The sequence below is a fragment of the Delphinus delphis genome, chromosome 2 (genome assembly GCF_949987515.2).
Source record: "Delphinus delphis chromosome 2, mDelDel1.2, whole genome shotgun sequence".
NCBI classification, from domain to species: Eukaryota; Metazoa; Chordata; class Mammalia; order Artiodactyla; family Delphinidae; genus Delphinus; species Delphinus delphis.
The window spans coordinates 66,934,390-66,949,499 of record NC_082684.1 but is presented as its reverse complement, the minus strand read 5'-3'; the positions used below and the strand labels follow the sequence as shown (position 1 = coordinate 66,949,499).

At 35.8% G+C, this 15,110-nt stretch overlaps 1 protein-coding gene across 5 annotated transcripts in view; it reads left to right on the top strand.

Moving 5' to 3' along the window:
- The window catches only part of NUBPL (NUBP iron-sulfur cluster assembly factor, mitochondrial), a 294,693-nt gene that overhangs the window by 203,201 nt on the left and 76,382 nt on the right, over positions 1 to 15,110 (top strand). The gene's annotated exons all lie outside the window — the stretch shown is intronic.

Below are 15,110 nucleotides of genomic sequence, written 5' to 3'. Positions count from 1 at the left end.
AACTATTTTTAGGCTGTACTGAGTTTGTACTTCTCTGACTTCTATCATTAGGATTTATGCTGAGATTCTCTCTTGTTTAAATCTTCCAAATGGCAAATGTTAATAAATCCTTGCTTGCATTATATTTTAACTTAGTATATTTTCTTGCCACGTCACATTTTATAACATCTACTGAACTTTTCATGGTCCTGATTTAATTTTGAGCTAGGCATTGTTGCATTTTAATATACAACACTTGCACACATATTGTGATGTAGTCATTTGTAAAATATTGTCTCACCAGGCATTATTATAAAGGAGCATCTGTCAGCATTTCCATTATAAACCTTAATTTATTTTTAAAGCGTCTCTGACTTGTCTATTTCTAAATTGCTTTGCGCTGAAACCTAGTAAAGAAGTTGTCAGCAGAAATCCAAGTTTTGTTATATTATAGAAGGAAAAATTGAAGCTAGTATTTTCTACTACTTTGTGTCACAGCATTTGAAACACTCAGATTTTTAGCAGATTCAGGTGCTTTTTACTTGATATTTATTTAATTCCCATGAACCCAAGTGAGGAAATGGAAACCGACAGCCTCTTAAATGCGCTTGTTTCTTTTCCTGTGTTGTGCTATAAAATTTTTGATAGATTTATTTGAAAAGTATTTACTGAGTAGATGCATTAAGTGTTTTGTTAGAACCACCTTAGAACATGAAAGTGTCTTTACAAAGCCTGTAGGAAATCAGATCCAGGATTACTGTGAACAGAGAAACTTTCAAAAGCATCAACTATAATGAGATTCTGGAGACAGTTCTATAGTTGAGAAAGTGAATAGCTGTTTAGTGATCAAAATTTGGGGTTCTTATTCTCCTTGTCCCTGCTTGAATGGTATTACTTTGCAATCACTAACCTGGCTGATTTCTGCCCCTCCCTCTTTTTTGTGAGATGTCATTGTTGCTATCAGTAGATGCTTCTATGATAATTTTCAAATTGCTCTTAAAACCACTTGAAAGACAAAGTTATTATTTATTTATTATCTGATTTTGAACCTGAGATTTTGGTATCCTCTTATGACACTGATTACCTGTATAAAAGGTGAACTTTATACCAAATTAAAAGCATTAAGGAGTGTAAGGATCAGAAATTAAATTAGTTCATTCACTTATAATTATTTAACAGATACGTATATCTTACCTCCTATATACCAGACACTACATGCAGAACATATAATGATGAATGAAACAGGCACAGTCCCTACCCTCTTGCATAATCTAGTATGGGAGTTAGATAATATGCAAGTAAACAAATACAAAATAAATAGCACATATTTATTTTGGTCAAGTTAATAATAGTTCAAAGGCTTTTATAAATGATCCATAACACAGAAATCTACATTTAGATGTATTGGGTTGGCCAAAAAGTTCATTTGGGTTTTTCCATAACATCTTAATGGAAAATCCTAAACGAACTTTTTGGCCAACCCAATACAAGTGTCTTATGTTTATTAGAACAGAAAGATTAAAGCATCATATTACTTTAGTTACACCTAAACTGTTATCATTTCCACATTAATGGAACCTTTTTTGCTTATATATATTTAATTAATAATTGTTGTCTAGGAACTTGATTTTTGTGTACTTTTCTGTATTTGGTCACCTTAACAGAATCATTTATTCTAATAGCTTTTCAATAGAATTTCTAGGTAGTTGGTCCTTTCTTTTGTAGTGTTTGTATCTCTTAATGGTTTTATTTTTCTTATTGCATTGTCTAGCACAACCAGTTGAATTTTAGATAGTAACAGTGATAGTAGGCATCCTTGTCTCAAGTATGATATCACTGGCAATGGCTCTCCTTTTTCACTGTTAAGTATGATGTTTACCTTTCATTTTTAGTGGGTCCTTTCAGCAAGTTAAGAACATTTCCGTTTATCCCCAGTTTACAGATTTTAATGATTTAGAACAAACAAGACTGTGTTTATATAATGGCAGCCTAGGTAATTTAGACCAGCACTTGCTAAGGACAACTAAAGAAGCTGAATAAAATATGGAAAACAAATTCTTAGAAGTGTGAGAAGATCAGAACTGACAGAAATAGGTCATTCTCTCAAAACTACTTTTGTTCTAAGGATGTTTATTGATCATAGCCTACCAGCTTTGAAGCTGAGTTCTGCTTTCAGATGCCTTACAAGACCGAGGGATTTAAATCAAAACCTGGAGTCTGGCAAGAGTAGTCTGTCCCTTACCATGAGCTGGAACCACAAAATGCTGAGCCCTCAGAATAGCAGTGAATTCATGCTAACTTATCCCCCCTAAAAACTTGTAGCACTACTTCCTATCATCTGTTTGATCAGGAAATCTTAAATCTAGACCTTGGATTAAGATGGTCTTGGATTGACAGCTCTAACAGAAGCAAATAAAAGTTCTCTATGGAGGTGGATGCCATCGTCCAATGCACCAGTTTGTTTTTTCAAATAATGTTTTTCAAATACATTGTCCAGCATGCAGACGAAGATAATCAAGCATAGAAGGACAAAACACATCATGATTAGAGGGTTCAAGATGGCGGCATAGTAAGGTCCTGATTCATCTCCTCCCATGGACACAACAAATCTACAACTACATATGGAGCAGTTTCCTCTGGGAAACTGAAAACTAATTCATCCACAGCAAAGGATGAAAGAGCCACATTGAGACAGGTAGGAGAGGCAGAGATGCAGTCCCACCAAAAACCCCATCCCCTGTGTGGTGACCCACAGACAGAAGGGAATCTCACAAATGTGGAGCTTCTCCCTGGGAAGTGAGTTGTTTATGTCCCATGTCATGTGCCCCAACCTCAGGCTTTGAAAACCAATGGAACTTACATCCAGGAGGCCCATAAGACTGTAGGGAATGGAGATTCTGCTTTTAAAGGGCTCACAAACAGATTCACTTGCCCTGGGACCCAGCAGAAAAGCAGCAGTTTGAGAAGTGCCTAGAACATATGTGCAGTAGATTCATTTCCTAATCCTAAAGCATCTGCTGGTGGGGCAAGAACCTGTTGGACTGAGGCACTGGCAGGCACCATATTTGCATTCCCTTTACCTTGCTAGTGCTGGCACTCACCCTCTATCCTAGTGCAGGTGGGTGTGCTTCACCCCTGTGCTGCTCCCATGGTTCCACCAAAGCCAGCCAGGTGAGCGCCCTGCCTGTCCCCTGTGTGAACTGCAGGGACTAAAGACATTTGAATGTATGGTTCAAATACCAGAAGAGTCCAGGGGAACAGTATCTCTCTCTTCTGTGTCTGTTGCTTAGATGTCTCCCACTAATAACTGAGAAGCAGAACTGCTCCCCTGGTTTTAAAAATCAAGGTAGATATACATTCATAATCTTGGACAGTCAGAAAGGCACAGTGTTTGTTTATATTTCACTTGTGTGGTAAATATCTGAAGCATGCTTCACAAACTGCTACAGTGACACATAAAACATACGCTCAATAAAGGTAACTCCTTACAATAGCTATATACTCCAGAGTGAGTATATATAACTCAGTCTTCCCAACTTTTCCCCATTGTTAGAAATTCAGTGTTTTTGTTTCCCCCCGATTATAAATATTTGTATGAAAGAATATCTTCTGTGTATTGCAGAGTTGATATCACAAAGCCAAATTGCTTCCCAAGGGTCTGGGCAACCATTTGTGATGTTACTTTTCACTCCAGGTTTTTCTTGACTTTTTTTTGCCTTTTTTCCACCACCGTAACTTTAAATATATATATATATATATTTTTGCGGTACGCGGGCCTCTCACTGTTATGGCCTCTCCCATTGCGGAGCACAGGCTCCAGACGCGCAGGCTCAGCGGCCATGGCTCACGGGCCCAGCCGCTCCGCGGCATGTGGGATCTTCCCGGATCAGGGCATGAACCCATGTCCCCTGCATCAGCAGGTGGACTCTCAACCACTGCGCCACCAGAGAAGCCCTAAAAATATTTTAAAAGCTATTTACTTCACAAGAAAGTACATAAGGTGTACTAATCTTAATATATTATACATGCCTTCATAATTGCTACCCAGATCAAGATCTAGAACATTTTTAATATCCAGGAGGTTCCCTCTTGTTCCTTTCCACTCAGTGCTCACTCTCTGAGGTAACCAGTATGTGGTTGATTGCTATTTATTTATACATACAGGTGTATTTTTCAGCTTTTTTGAGGTATAATTGACGTATAGAACTATATATATTTAAAGTGTACAATGTGATGATGTGACATGTGTATGCTTTGAAATGCTTACCACAGTCAGGTTAACGCATTCATCATCTCACATACCCATGAGTTTTTTGGTGTATGTGATGAGAATGCTTAAGATCTACTCTAGACATGACTTCTTTCAGTATTTGTAAGTTTTGCTTATCCTTAAACTTCATGTAATAGAATCTTTTATGTCTTACGTTTTTCTTTCAACATAGTGCTGTGAGATCCATCCATGTTTTTACTGAATCCTGGATATTTCTTTATTTTCAGCTGTATTGAGGCATATTGATAAATAATATTAAAATATATTTCAACTGTATAACATGATGATTTGAAAGGATTCCCACCATTGAGTTGATTAGCACATTCACTACCTAAAATATTTCTTTTTTTTTTTTACTTTTAAAATTTGTTGGTGTGAACACTTAAGTTCTACTCTCTTAGCAAATTCTATTACCAGTGCTAGTCACCATGTTATACATTAGATACTCAGACCTTATTCATCTTATAACTGAAAATTTGTACCTTTTTACCACCCTCTCCCTATTTCTTCTACCGCCTCAACCCCTGGCAACCACCATTCTACTCTGTTTGTGAGTTCAACTTCCTTTTTAGATTCCACATATAAGTGGTACCATGCAGTATTTGTCTGTCTCTGTCTGGCTTATTTCACTTAGAGCATAATGCCCTCCATGTTCATCCATGTTGTTGCAAATGGCAGGGTTTCCTTCTCTTTTAAGGCTGAATGATATTCCATTGTATATATGTACCATATCTTTATCCATCTAAGGCACTTAGGTAGTTTTCGTACCTTGGATGTTGTGAATAGTCCTGCAGTGAATATGGGAGTACAGATATATGAGCTAGTGATTTTGTTTCCTTTAGATATATACCTAGAGGTAGGATTTCTGGATTATATGGTAGTTCTATTTTTAATTTTTTGAGGAACATCCATACTGTTTTCCATAATGGCTGTACCAATTTATATTCCCACCAATAGTATGCAAGTTTTCCCTATTCTCCACATCCTTGCCACCATTTATCTTTTATCTCTTTGATAATAGCCATTCTAATAGATGTGAGGTGATATCTCATTGTAGTTTTGATTTGCATTTCCCTGATGATTTGTGATGTTGAGCACCTACACATATACCTGTTGGCCTTTAGTATGTCTTCTTTGGAAGAGTGTCTATTCAAGTACTTTGCCTGTTTTTTAATTGGGTTATTGAATTATATGAATTCCTTACATATTTTGGATATTAACCTCTTACTGGGTATGTGGCTTGCAAATACTGTTTCCCATTCCATAGGTTGCCTTTTCATTTTGTTGATGGTTTCCTTTGCTAAGCAGAAGCTTTTTAGTTTGATGTAATCCCACTTGTTTATTTTTGCTTTTATTTCCTTCACTTTTGGTGTCAAATCCAAAAAATCATTGCTAAGACTGATGTCAAGGACCTTGCCCCGTTTTCTTCTAGGAGTTTTACAGTTTCAGGTCACTTTCTGTTCACTTAGCTTAATGTCCTTAAGATCCATCCATGTTGTCATAAATGGTAGGATTTTCTTCTTTCTCATGGCCAAATAATATTCTGGTGTGTGTGTGTGTGTGTGTGTGTGTGTGTGTGTGTGTGTGTGTGTGACATCTTCTTTATCCATTCTTCCATTGACAGTCCTTAAGATCCATCCATGTTGTCATAAATGGTAGGATTTTCTTCTTTCTCATGGCCAAATAATATTCTGGTGTGTGTGTGTGTGTGTGTGTGTGTGTGTGTGTGTGTGTGTGTGTCACATCTTCTTTATCCATTCTTCCATTGACAGACACTTAGGTTGTTTCAGAATCTTCGCTATTATGAATAATGCTGCAATAAACATGGGAGTGCAGATATTCTCTTGAATATTCTGTTTTCATTTTCTTTGGAAATATGCCCAGAAATGGGATTACTGGATCATATGGTAGTTCTATTTTTAATTTCTTGAGGAACATCCATGCTGTGTTCCATAGTGGGCTCACCAGTTTACATTCACACTAACAGTGCAGAAAGTTCTCTTTCTGCACACCCTCACCAACACTTGTTATCTCATTGTATTTTTAATGATAGCCATTCTAACAGGTGTGAAGGTGGTATCTCATTGTGGCTTTGATTTGCATTTCTCTGATGACTAGACTAGTGAGTGATATTGAGCACCATTTTATGTACCTGTTGGCCATTTATGTGTCTTCTTTGGAAAAATGTCTCTTTGGCTCCTCTGCTTCTTTTAAAATCAGATTGTTTGATTTTTTGCTGTTGAGTTGTATGAATTCATTATATATTTTGAATAGTAACCCCTTATCAGATATGTGATTAACAAATTTTTTCTCCCATTCAATAGGTTGTATTTTCACTTTGTTAATTGCTTCCTTTGCTGTGCAGTAGCTTTTTAGTTTGATGCGGTCCCACTTGTTTATTTTTGCTTTTGTTTCCTTTGCTTTTGGTGTTAAATCCAGAAAGTCATTGCCAAGACCAATGTCAAGGAGCTTACCCCCATTTTCTTCTAAGGGTTCTACTTTCAGGTCTCTTTCAACTTTTTAATCCAGTTTGAGTTGATGTTTGTATATGGTATAAGATAGGGATCCAGGTTCATTCTTTTGTATGTGGCTGTCCAGTTTTCCCAACACCTTTTATTGAAGAGACTATTCTTTCCCTGTTGTATATTCTTGGGGAAATAGTTTCTTAAAATTTTTTTAACAGAAACATTAGAAAATTTATTTAGTCATGCTATAATTACCCAAAATGAAATTGAATTGTTGCCACAGTTAGTTTTTGGGGAAAAGGACAGAAGTCCTATGTTTTCAAAATACAGAGTTGAGGGTATCTTGTAAAAATCTTTTCTAACTATATCAGAGTATAACATGTTATGCATAGGCCTTTAGGTAAAGATAATACTGCTGAATCATCTGTATCTCAGGAAGTTTCTTACTTAACTAAACTCTTAATGGTTTTTGAAGATGTGACAGAACCTATGAAATTGAGTATATATGTTAAAAAAAATTAGAATGAGTAAGTAGTTCTTGAAAGAGCTAGACGCCTTACTTGTAGCTTCATGGGTGGTTGGTTTTTCCTTCAGTTTAATGGCCATCAGTAGGCCTCTACTTCTCTTATGGTGACGATGCCTATAGCACCTCCTAGTGTGAAACCCAGGGCCAACAAACATCCACTAACTATCAGTATTGATTTTAGGTGCTTCATGTTTCTGTGAATGGCTACGTCAGATGGCAAATTTCAGTGATTTCAGTTGTTATAAAAAGCAGAGAACAAAATTGGGAGTATTGATGAAAATTTCATGTGCAGAACTTTGTTGCCAAAATTATTTGGCAGTTTAAATGCATCCAGATCCAGTTTTTGAGAGATGTGTTGATCCTGCGTATAGGAACTTCCCTGGCCCACACTGCTAATGGGGGAGGAGTAGCCCTCCATGAAGGTGAGAATACCAGTAAGGCTTTTATTTTTACAACACAACATTTTTGCATCTGAGCATCAAATTTCAAAACATGACTTTTTGATTCATAGATATTTGCTGCTGAATTTATGTTATAATGTTTGGCCAAATATCTAGCACAAGCCTAAGATGATTGCTGATTGAAAGAGCCTAGCTGAGGAATGCTAACCAGTCATTCTCAAGTTTTCTTCATAGATCACTTGTGTAGGTCATCTTTGCAAAACCATGAAAATGTTATGTTCTGAGCTTTCATCAAGAGTCTGTGTAAGAAATGTCTATGTCTCTTCTTCTTTTGGAGGATGTTGGAAGAGGAATGGGACAGTGGGGATGGGGTAACTGTTATGGAAAGGCGGTACATTATATGGAAAGAATGTGGGCTGTGGTGACAGAAGGTTAGTAGCTTTGGTGGTGGGAGGATGTGGAAGGTCTCTTTTGATTGTCTATGTTTTTCAACAAAATGAGACATTTATTGGGTATATACGTACCGGGTACTATACTTAGCCTGAAGATACAAAAGTGAACAAGACTACTATTTAAATAGGAGGACAGCAGTTTGGCTCTATTGTTAGTACACATTTCTTCCAGTTTTTTGGTTTGTGCTCAAGTTTTAGTCTTAGTTTGCTCACTGTTGGTTTTTCTTCCCCCCATTTTTATTTTTTCATTGATTGGGGAAATGAGAGAGAGGGGAGAGATACAAAAGGATTGATTCAGGCCATAAAATCAACTTACATTTTATGTTGGGTATCTGCATATATTTCTTTACTCTGACTTATTGTCCTATATGTTAATATTTCAGAATTACTGAGACTATACCTGATTCAAGGAGTTAATTTCTTACATCCAGATAGTCTTGCTTTCTGATGCCGAAGTAGTTTGGTCAGAACTTCAACCTTTAGTTTTATTTGTTCATTCATAACTAGTTTGCTGTTTTAAATACAAGAATCAAACCTCATACCATATGCCTATTTTGATGCAATTTTGCAAAAGTATGTACTCATATTAAATAAAATTATTTCTTCACTGGAAGAGAAAAAAAAGAATTCTCATGTTAAATGTGACTTGAAATTCATAATCTGATTAACAAGAGTCTAGTTGATAACAAAGGTTTTTAAATGGACAGCCATGATATTTAAATTAAAAATGACTTATCTGGACATCAGTACGCAGCTAAGAGAAAATATGTTCCAAAATAGCATGTATGTATCATTATTATCTTATCTGAGAAACCATAGCTTACTAACTAGAGTTAGTTTCTGTATAGAACACAGGTTTGTATTGAGCCTCACCATGATACAGTTAGTTTTCTTGTACTTCATGGCATTGCTTACTTCCTACTCTGGCCTGCATTCTGTTATTATGCACGTGCCACTGGAGGCAGGGATATGTTAGGGAGAATTAGGGCACAAGTTCTATTTATTTACAGGTTTTGGGGGTAATTTTTGTTTGAGAAGGGTATGATGATACTTAAGTAATATTAGTTTTCCAGTTTTATAGACAGCAAACTGAGGTCTAGAAAGATAACTTTCATCAGGATTACAGGTGATATACTAATTGGTTTGTTTATTGTCCTCCTGTCCCCGTTTCATGGAGACAGGAGCTTCAGGTATCTTGTTCATGGCTGTATTCCCAGTGTCTAGAACAGCGCGTGGCACATGTAAATGTTGGTATTAATTTCTAAGTTAGGGTTAAATTCTATAATGATGATTCTGTGTATCCACTTATTTATCTTCTGGTTTTAGGCATGCATATTAATGTGTGATCTGAAATATTAAGATGAATATGAAGATACCTGTTGAGGAAAGAACAACTAGATAGAGTACCACATTCACTTGTTCATCAGGGTACAAGATTATTGTGAACAAGCCTGCATATAATGACCAGTGTGCATAAATGAGAATGGAGAAACAGCTGCTCATTTAACGGTCTTTTAATGAGATGCATAAACTTCGGTCTGTTTTTCTGTTTCTTTGCAATTTAGTGATTTCAGGTTTCTTAGATGTCTTTTGGGTACTTCTGAAGTAATTATGTAGCTTAGGAAGTCGGAAAGTGCTGAAGTTGATGAGATGGGAATTAGATTGTTTTACGTGTTTTTTTTACCCCCCTCTATCCTCAAACCTACTTCCAATCTATATCTGTATCACCTTCATCTCTATTCTTTCTCCATCCTTAATCCTTCTCAAAATGCTTTGTTAAACTTAGTTATAGCTAAAAGCTGCTGCATTGTTTAGTTTTCGCTAGGAAAAGTCACTTATGACAGTACATTTATTGTTTTTTCTTCAGCTTTGTAGGTGGCAGGTCTACTTAACAGGAGCAAGATACAGGTCACTAAAATGTAGAAATTTAATTAATATATTCAAACAACAGATGTGATTTCTGCTCACTTCCTAGCCCTTATTTTTAGTCATTTACATCTTTTAAATTGTACTTTGACCCAGTGTTTTCATGCTTAATTTTTACTGGTAAAAATTTCCCTTTAATTTGCAAAAAGCCACTTAACTCAGCTTATGACATGTAAACATATGGAAAATATATTTTTAAATTACTTGTTCAGGTCATTTTGGAATGTGGTGACCTCAGAAATAGACAGATATTTTCCTAGCACCTGGTTAGAAGAGTAGACATGATAGGCTTATTGAGAGAAATTTTAATTTTGACTTGCATGCTATGACAAGCTTCTCTTTAAAGTAACTTTTTTCAATACAATACTACTATTTAATTATTTAATGATTTTTAGAAAATCCGTAATTTCATTTCCTCTTCAGAAAGAAACCTCTATAAATCAGACAAAGTTATTTTTATTATCCATATTTGGCAGAGGCAAATCATTGGCAAATCATTTGATTTTGGAGTTACAGTTCCTTTATCTGTAAAATAAGGACATTGGACAAGATAATCTCTAGAGTCCCTCCTAGCTCTAAAATTCTCTGTTTATAACCATCGTAAGATGAGCTAACAGAGGCATAAAAAAGTTAAGCAGCTTGGATAAGTTCAAACAATGAATTAATAATAAAACCTTGATATGTGACTTTCTGACTGACCTATTTATTGACACTTTCACACAACCATTATGCCTGAAACTGAAACTGCTGATTTCGTTCTTTCTTTACAGAAAACATATCAGTTAAAAAAAATTATGCTACAAATATAATCCTTTTTATTTTTCTAAAAGCTCAAATATATTTCTGTAGTCTCAAGTTAAATCCTTGGGATTTAATAGGTGCTTATTCATATTTTTAAAAGGAGGATGTCTTACAAATAGCGGTTCACATAGCAACAAAAGACAAATCAGAAAACAAAGCATATCTTAAGTTATGAAATATGAGTAATAAAGTAAGTCAAAAGTAAACCAATTTCACGTATAGCAAAAGAAAAAAATAGAAAAGATTCTTGTGACAATTTTCTTCCATGCTTTTATTTTATATTATGATTATTATTATTATTGTACAAATTATTCCACAATTTGTATCTGAGTGTGTGATAAGCATTGGAATGATTCGAGCTTTCTTTTGTTGGTTGAGTATATTTCAGTCATGAGTGTTTTGTATTAGCTGGAAAATTGGATTAGATCTCTCGACCTTTAAGGGTTTGTGATTGAGTCCCCTCCCCACTCAACTTAGTGGTGGTTCCCTCAACAACTCTTCAGGAATGCATCTATTTTGTAAATTATGACATTTTATATAGATATAACACATTAATTCCTAGATGAGCCAGAACGAGGTATTTTAGGATGGCAGAGTAGATTGTAGTTCAAAACAAATTTAGATTTGAGTTCTTTGTAAATTTAAGCTAAATTTTCCATAAGAAATATGATCGTTCCATGAAATAAATGTGTTAAATATACCAATTTGCTTTTAGCTTTCTTGTTTTTATATAAAGTGCTCCCTTAAAAAAAATAGCTTGTTTTGATATTTTGTTGCTTTGATAAGAATACTTTTTATTTACTTTTTTCTGTAAGCAAATCTCTCACAGATGTTTTTCAAGTTACATAAACAGGTCATGGTCACATTTTCTTTTTTTAAGTAGTTGGAAGGAACCTTAGTGATCATCTAATCTAAAACACTTTAACAGATGAGAAAATTGAGGGCCAGAGAGGTTAACTGGCTGACCCATGGTAATCTAGCTAATTAGTGATAAAAACGATTGGAATTTAGGTATGCCAATTTTCCACACTAGAATTCTTCTGTTTGATGAGTAGATATCTGGACTCTTATCTGTACCCAGCTAGATTCATAGTCTTGATTTTTACCAAACTCCTCCTTTCCAGTGCTGTTTTTTTTTAATCATAGTGATTAATGTCTGAATCAGAATTTGAAATCTGAAAGCTGCATTATAATAGCTCATACTTAAAATGTAACTGAATATGGAGCTACAGTTTCTCACAGTTGGTTTTCTATTTGATGTGAGTTAGATCTTTAAATTTTTAGAATAAAAATAGACGGTGGGTAGAATGATGGTTATTGACTTAAAACAAAACTAGAATTTAGTGGTGGATTATTGAAAGATAAAATATTCTTTTTTTTTTTTTTTTTTTTTTTTTTTTTTGCGGTACGCAGGCCTCTCACTGTTGTGGCCTCCAGATGCGCAGGCTCAGCAGCCATGGCTCATGGGCCCAGCTGCTCCGCGGCATGTGGGATCTTCCCAGACCGGGGCACGAACCCGTGTCCCCTCCATCAGCAGGTGGACTCTCAACCACTGTGCCACCAGGGAAGCCCCAAGACCATGCTTTAATGTATAAAAGACTCTTAAAGGATCATGTAAGGAAAGAATACTGTGATATACCATTAAAAAATGCTCAGAAATAGAAGAAACATCTTTATAATTAACCAGGAAAATGGGAGAGGAAAAAAGGAAACAAATGATTCTTCTATTTCTTACTTATATTATCTAAGTAAATAATTTTCTGTGGGTCTGTAGTGTCTACTTTATATATGTATTTTATCATACTCTGAAAAAGTGTTGTAGTAAAGATCATTTGTTCTCTTTTAAAAAAATATTTATTTATTTATTTGGCTGTGCTGGGTCTTAGTTGCGGCACACGGGATCTTCTTTGCGGCATGTGGGATCTATTAGTTGTGGCATGCAGGATCTAATTCCCAGGCCAGGGATCGAACCTGGGCCTCCTGTATTTGGAGCATGGAATCTTAACCACGGGACCACCAGGGAAGTCTCATAAAGCTCATTTGTTCTTGGGGTTGTGGTAGCAGAAATCTTCAGGGGCTTGGAGAATAGTGACACTGCACCCAATTCTCTGGGAGACTTGGGAGCATGACTTGAGTCACACAGACCAGGATTTATATCCCATCTCCATCACTCACCATCAGCCTGGCCTTGGGCAATTTTCTTAACTTCTCTAATCCTGAATATTCTTATCTCTGTAAAATAAGAGATTATAATGCCCATTTTACAATGTTATGTAAATGTATCTACCCTATAATAGGCTCTCATTAACTGTTCATTTCCATTTGCACCCCTTTACCTGTTACCTGTAGACCCTTCCCCTCACCTCTTCCCTATTCATTAGCCAGTTTGACCTGATGGCCCGTAAGACTCAAATGTAGGACTCCAGGTCACAGGTAACTAGAGCTAAAGAAATAAGCTTGACTGGGACAGATCATCTCTAGCATGCAGTACTACACTGGGTAGACTGCTCTGCTGGAACATAGTGTCCCTCAAGTTCAGTAACATCTTTAAGAACCATCAAAGCCATTGGACAATGACTAGGAATCCTCTCTGGGGCTCCATGCAGCTTCTATGGCAGCTACCATCCTGCTCCTTCAGGACCTTGAATCCTCCCAAGTACAATATTTTTTCTAAGGATTTTTTTTTAAAGAGTATTATGGTTTTATAGTTTTCCTAATTAAAGGGAGTACCACACATCTAAATATATTTTATAAACTGTCCCAGATTAGATTAATAAAGTGATTTGTTACTCCTACTTAAAAAAAAAAATTTGAAGCTTCAGCCTTTAGGTATATAGGGAGAGTTTTTATTTTTTAATTTCTTTTAGTAATTTTTAAAAATAAAAATATCATGATTCTCAGGCAAGTTTGTAATATTTTAGACCTTTTTGGTAGCAGTCCTATCCTTCACGAACATCTCCTTCCTAGGTGATGAACATCTGTGGCCTAAAGCAAGACTCTGGAGAATTTAGAGAGATGTTCTCATAATTAACTAAAATATTGTTACTTTTGTGATAACATCATTATTTTTATATTGTGAAGTTTTACTGTTTCAGTTGTACTATGGATTTACATGGGACGACTGTAGGCTAGCCTGGGAATTGGATAATCTTTTAAACATTATTTTAGAAACTAGGTACCAAAGATTGACCCATATATCAACTTTTGGGTAAGAAGTCCTCTGTGAATTGATGCTATCTCCAGGTTGTTAGGGTCAATCTTGCTCTATATCTGCTAGAACAATTAAGGAAATGTGAGATGATGATAAAGGGAAAGATAAAGAGTAAAGTTTCTCTTTCTTTCTCAAAACATTACTGCTATCACATGGGTTGGTAGTGCCTTTGGAGGGATTTAGTCAAGAAGTTTTCCACCCCCACCCCCTTTTCCTACGGAAAGGAAGAAATTTTTTTTGTTTTATAAATCTATTTATTTGTTTTTATTTATTTTTGGCTGTGTTGGGTCTTCACTGCCACACGCGGGCTTTCTCTAGCGGCAAGCGGGGGCTACTCTTTGTTGCTGTTCGCAGTCTCTAGGCGCGTGGGCTTTAGTAGTTGTGGTTTGTGGGCTCTAGAGCACAAGCTCAGTAGTTGTGGCGCACGGGCTTAGTTGCTACACGGCACGTGGGATCTTCCCAGAACAGGGCTCGAGCCCTGCATTGGCAGGCAAATTCTTAACCACTGCTCCACCAGAGAAGTCCCAGAATGGACGAAAGTTGAAAATGGATTAGAGAACTTTCATCCGAAAAAAATGAAAATATTAGGGAAGAACTTTTAGATCATTGTTGTAACTTAAATAATGTGTTTTCATCTTATAACTGGGTCAGCTGTTATCAAAATAGTCTCAAGGATAAGTTCATTATATTTTGTTGTGTCACTTATTTCCACAAGCCAGTAGGCCATCAACTCAAGTAGAAATTTTTTTGTTATTCAGATTTTTATTGTGGTATTTATATTTAAATAATTTCACCTTTATAGCAGTTTTCTTCTTGCAACCGAAATAAAATATTGCATGATTTTATGAATAAATCACTGGGCAGAGCAAAAAATATGGTTCAGACTTAATCCTATTTTGTGTTCTATTTTAGGTTTATATTTTATATAAAAGGTACCTCACATGGCAAAAAATTTAATTTTAGTAGTATAATAAAATTGTAAGGAGCAATCCACAAATGGGCAGAAGACCTAAATAGACATTTCTCCAAAGAAGATATACAGATTGCCAACAAACACATGAAAGAATGCTCAACACCAC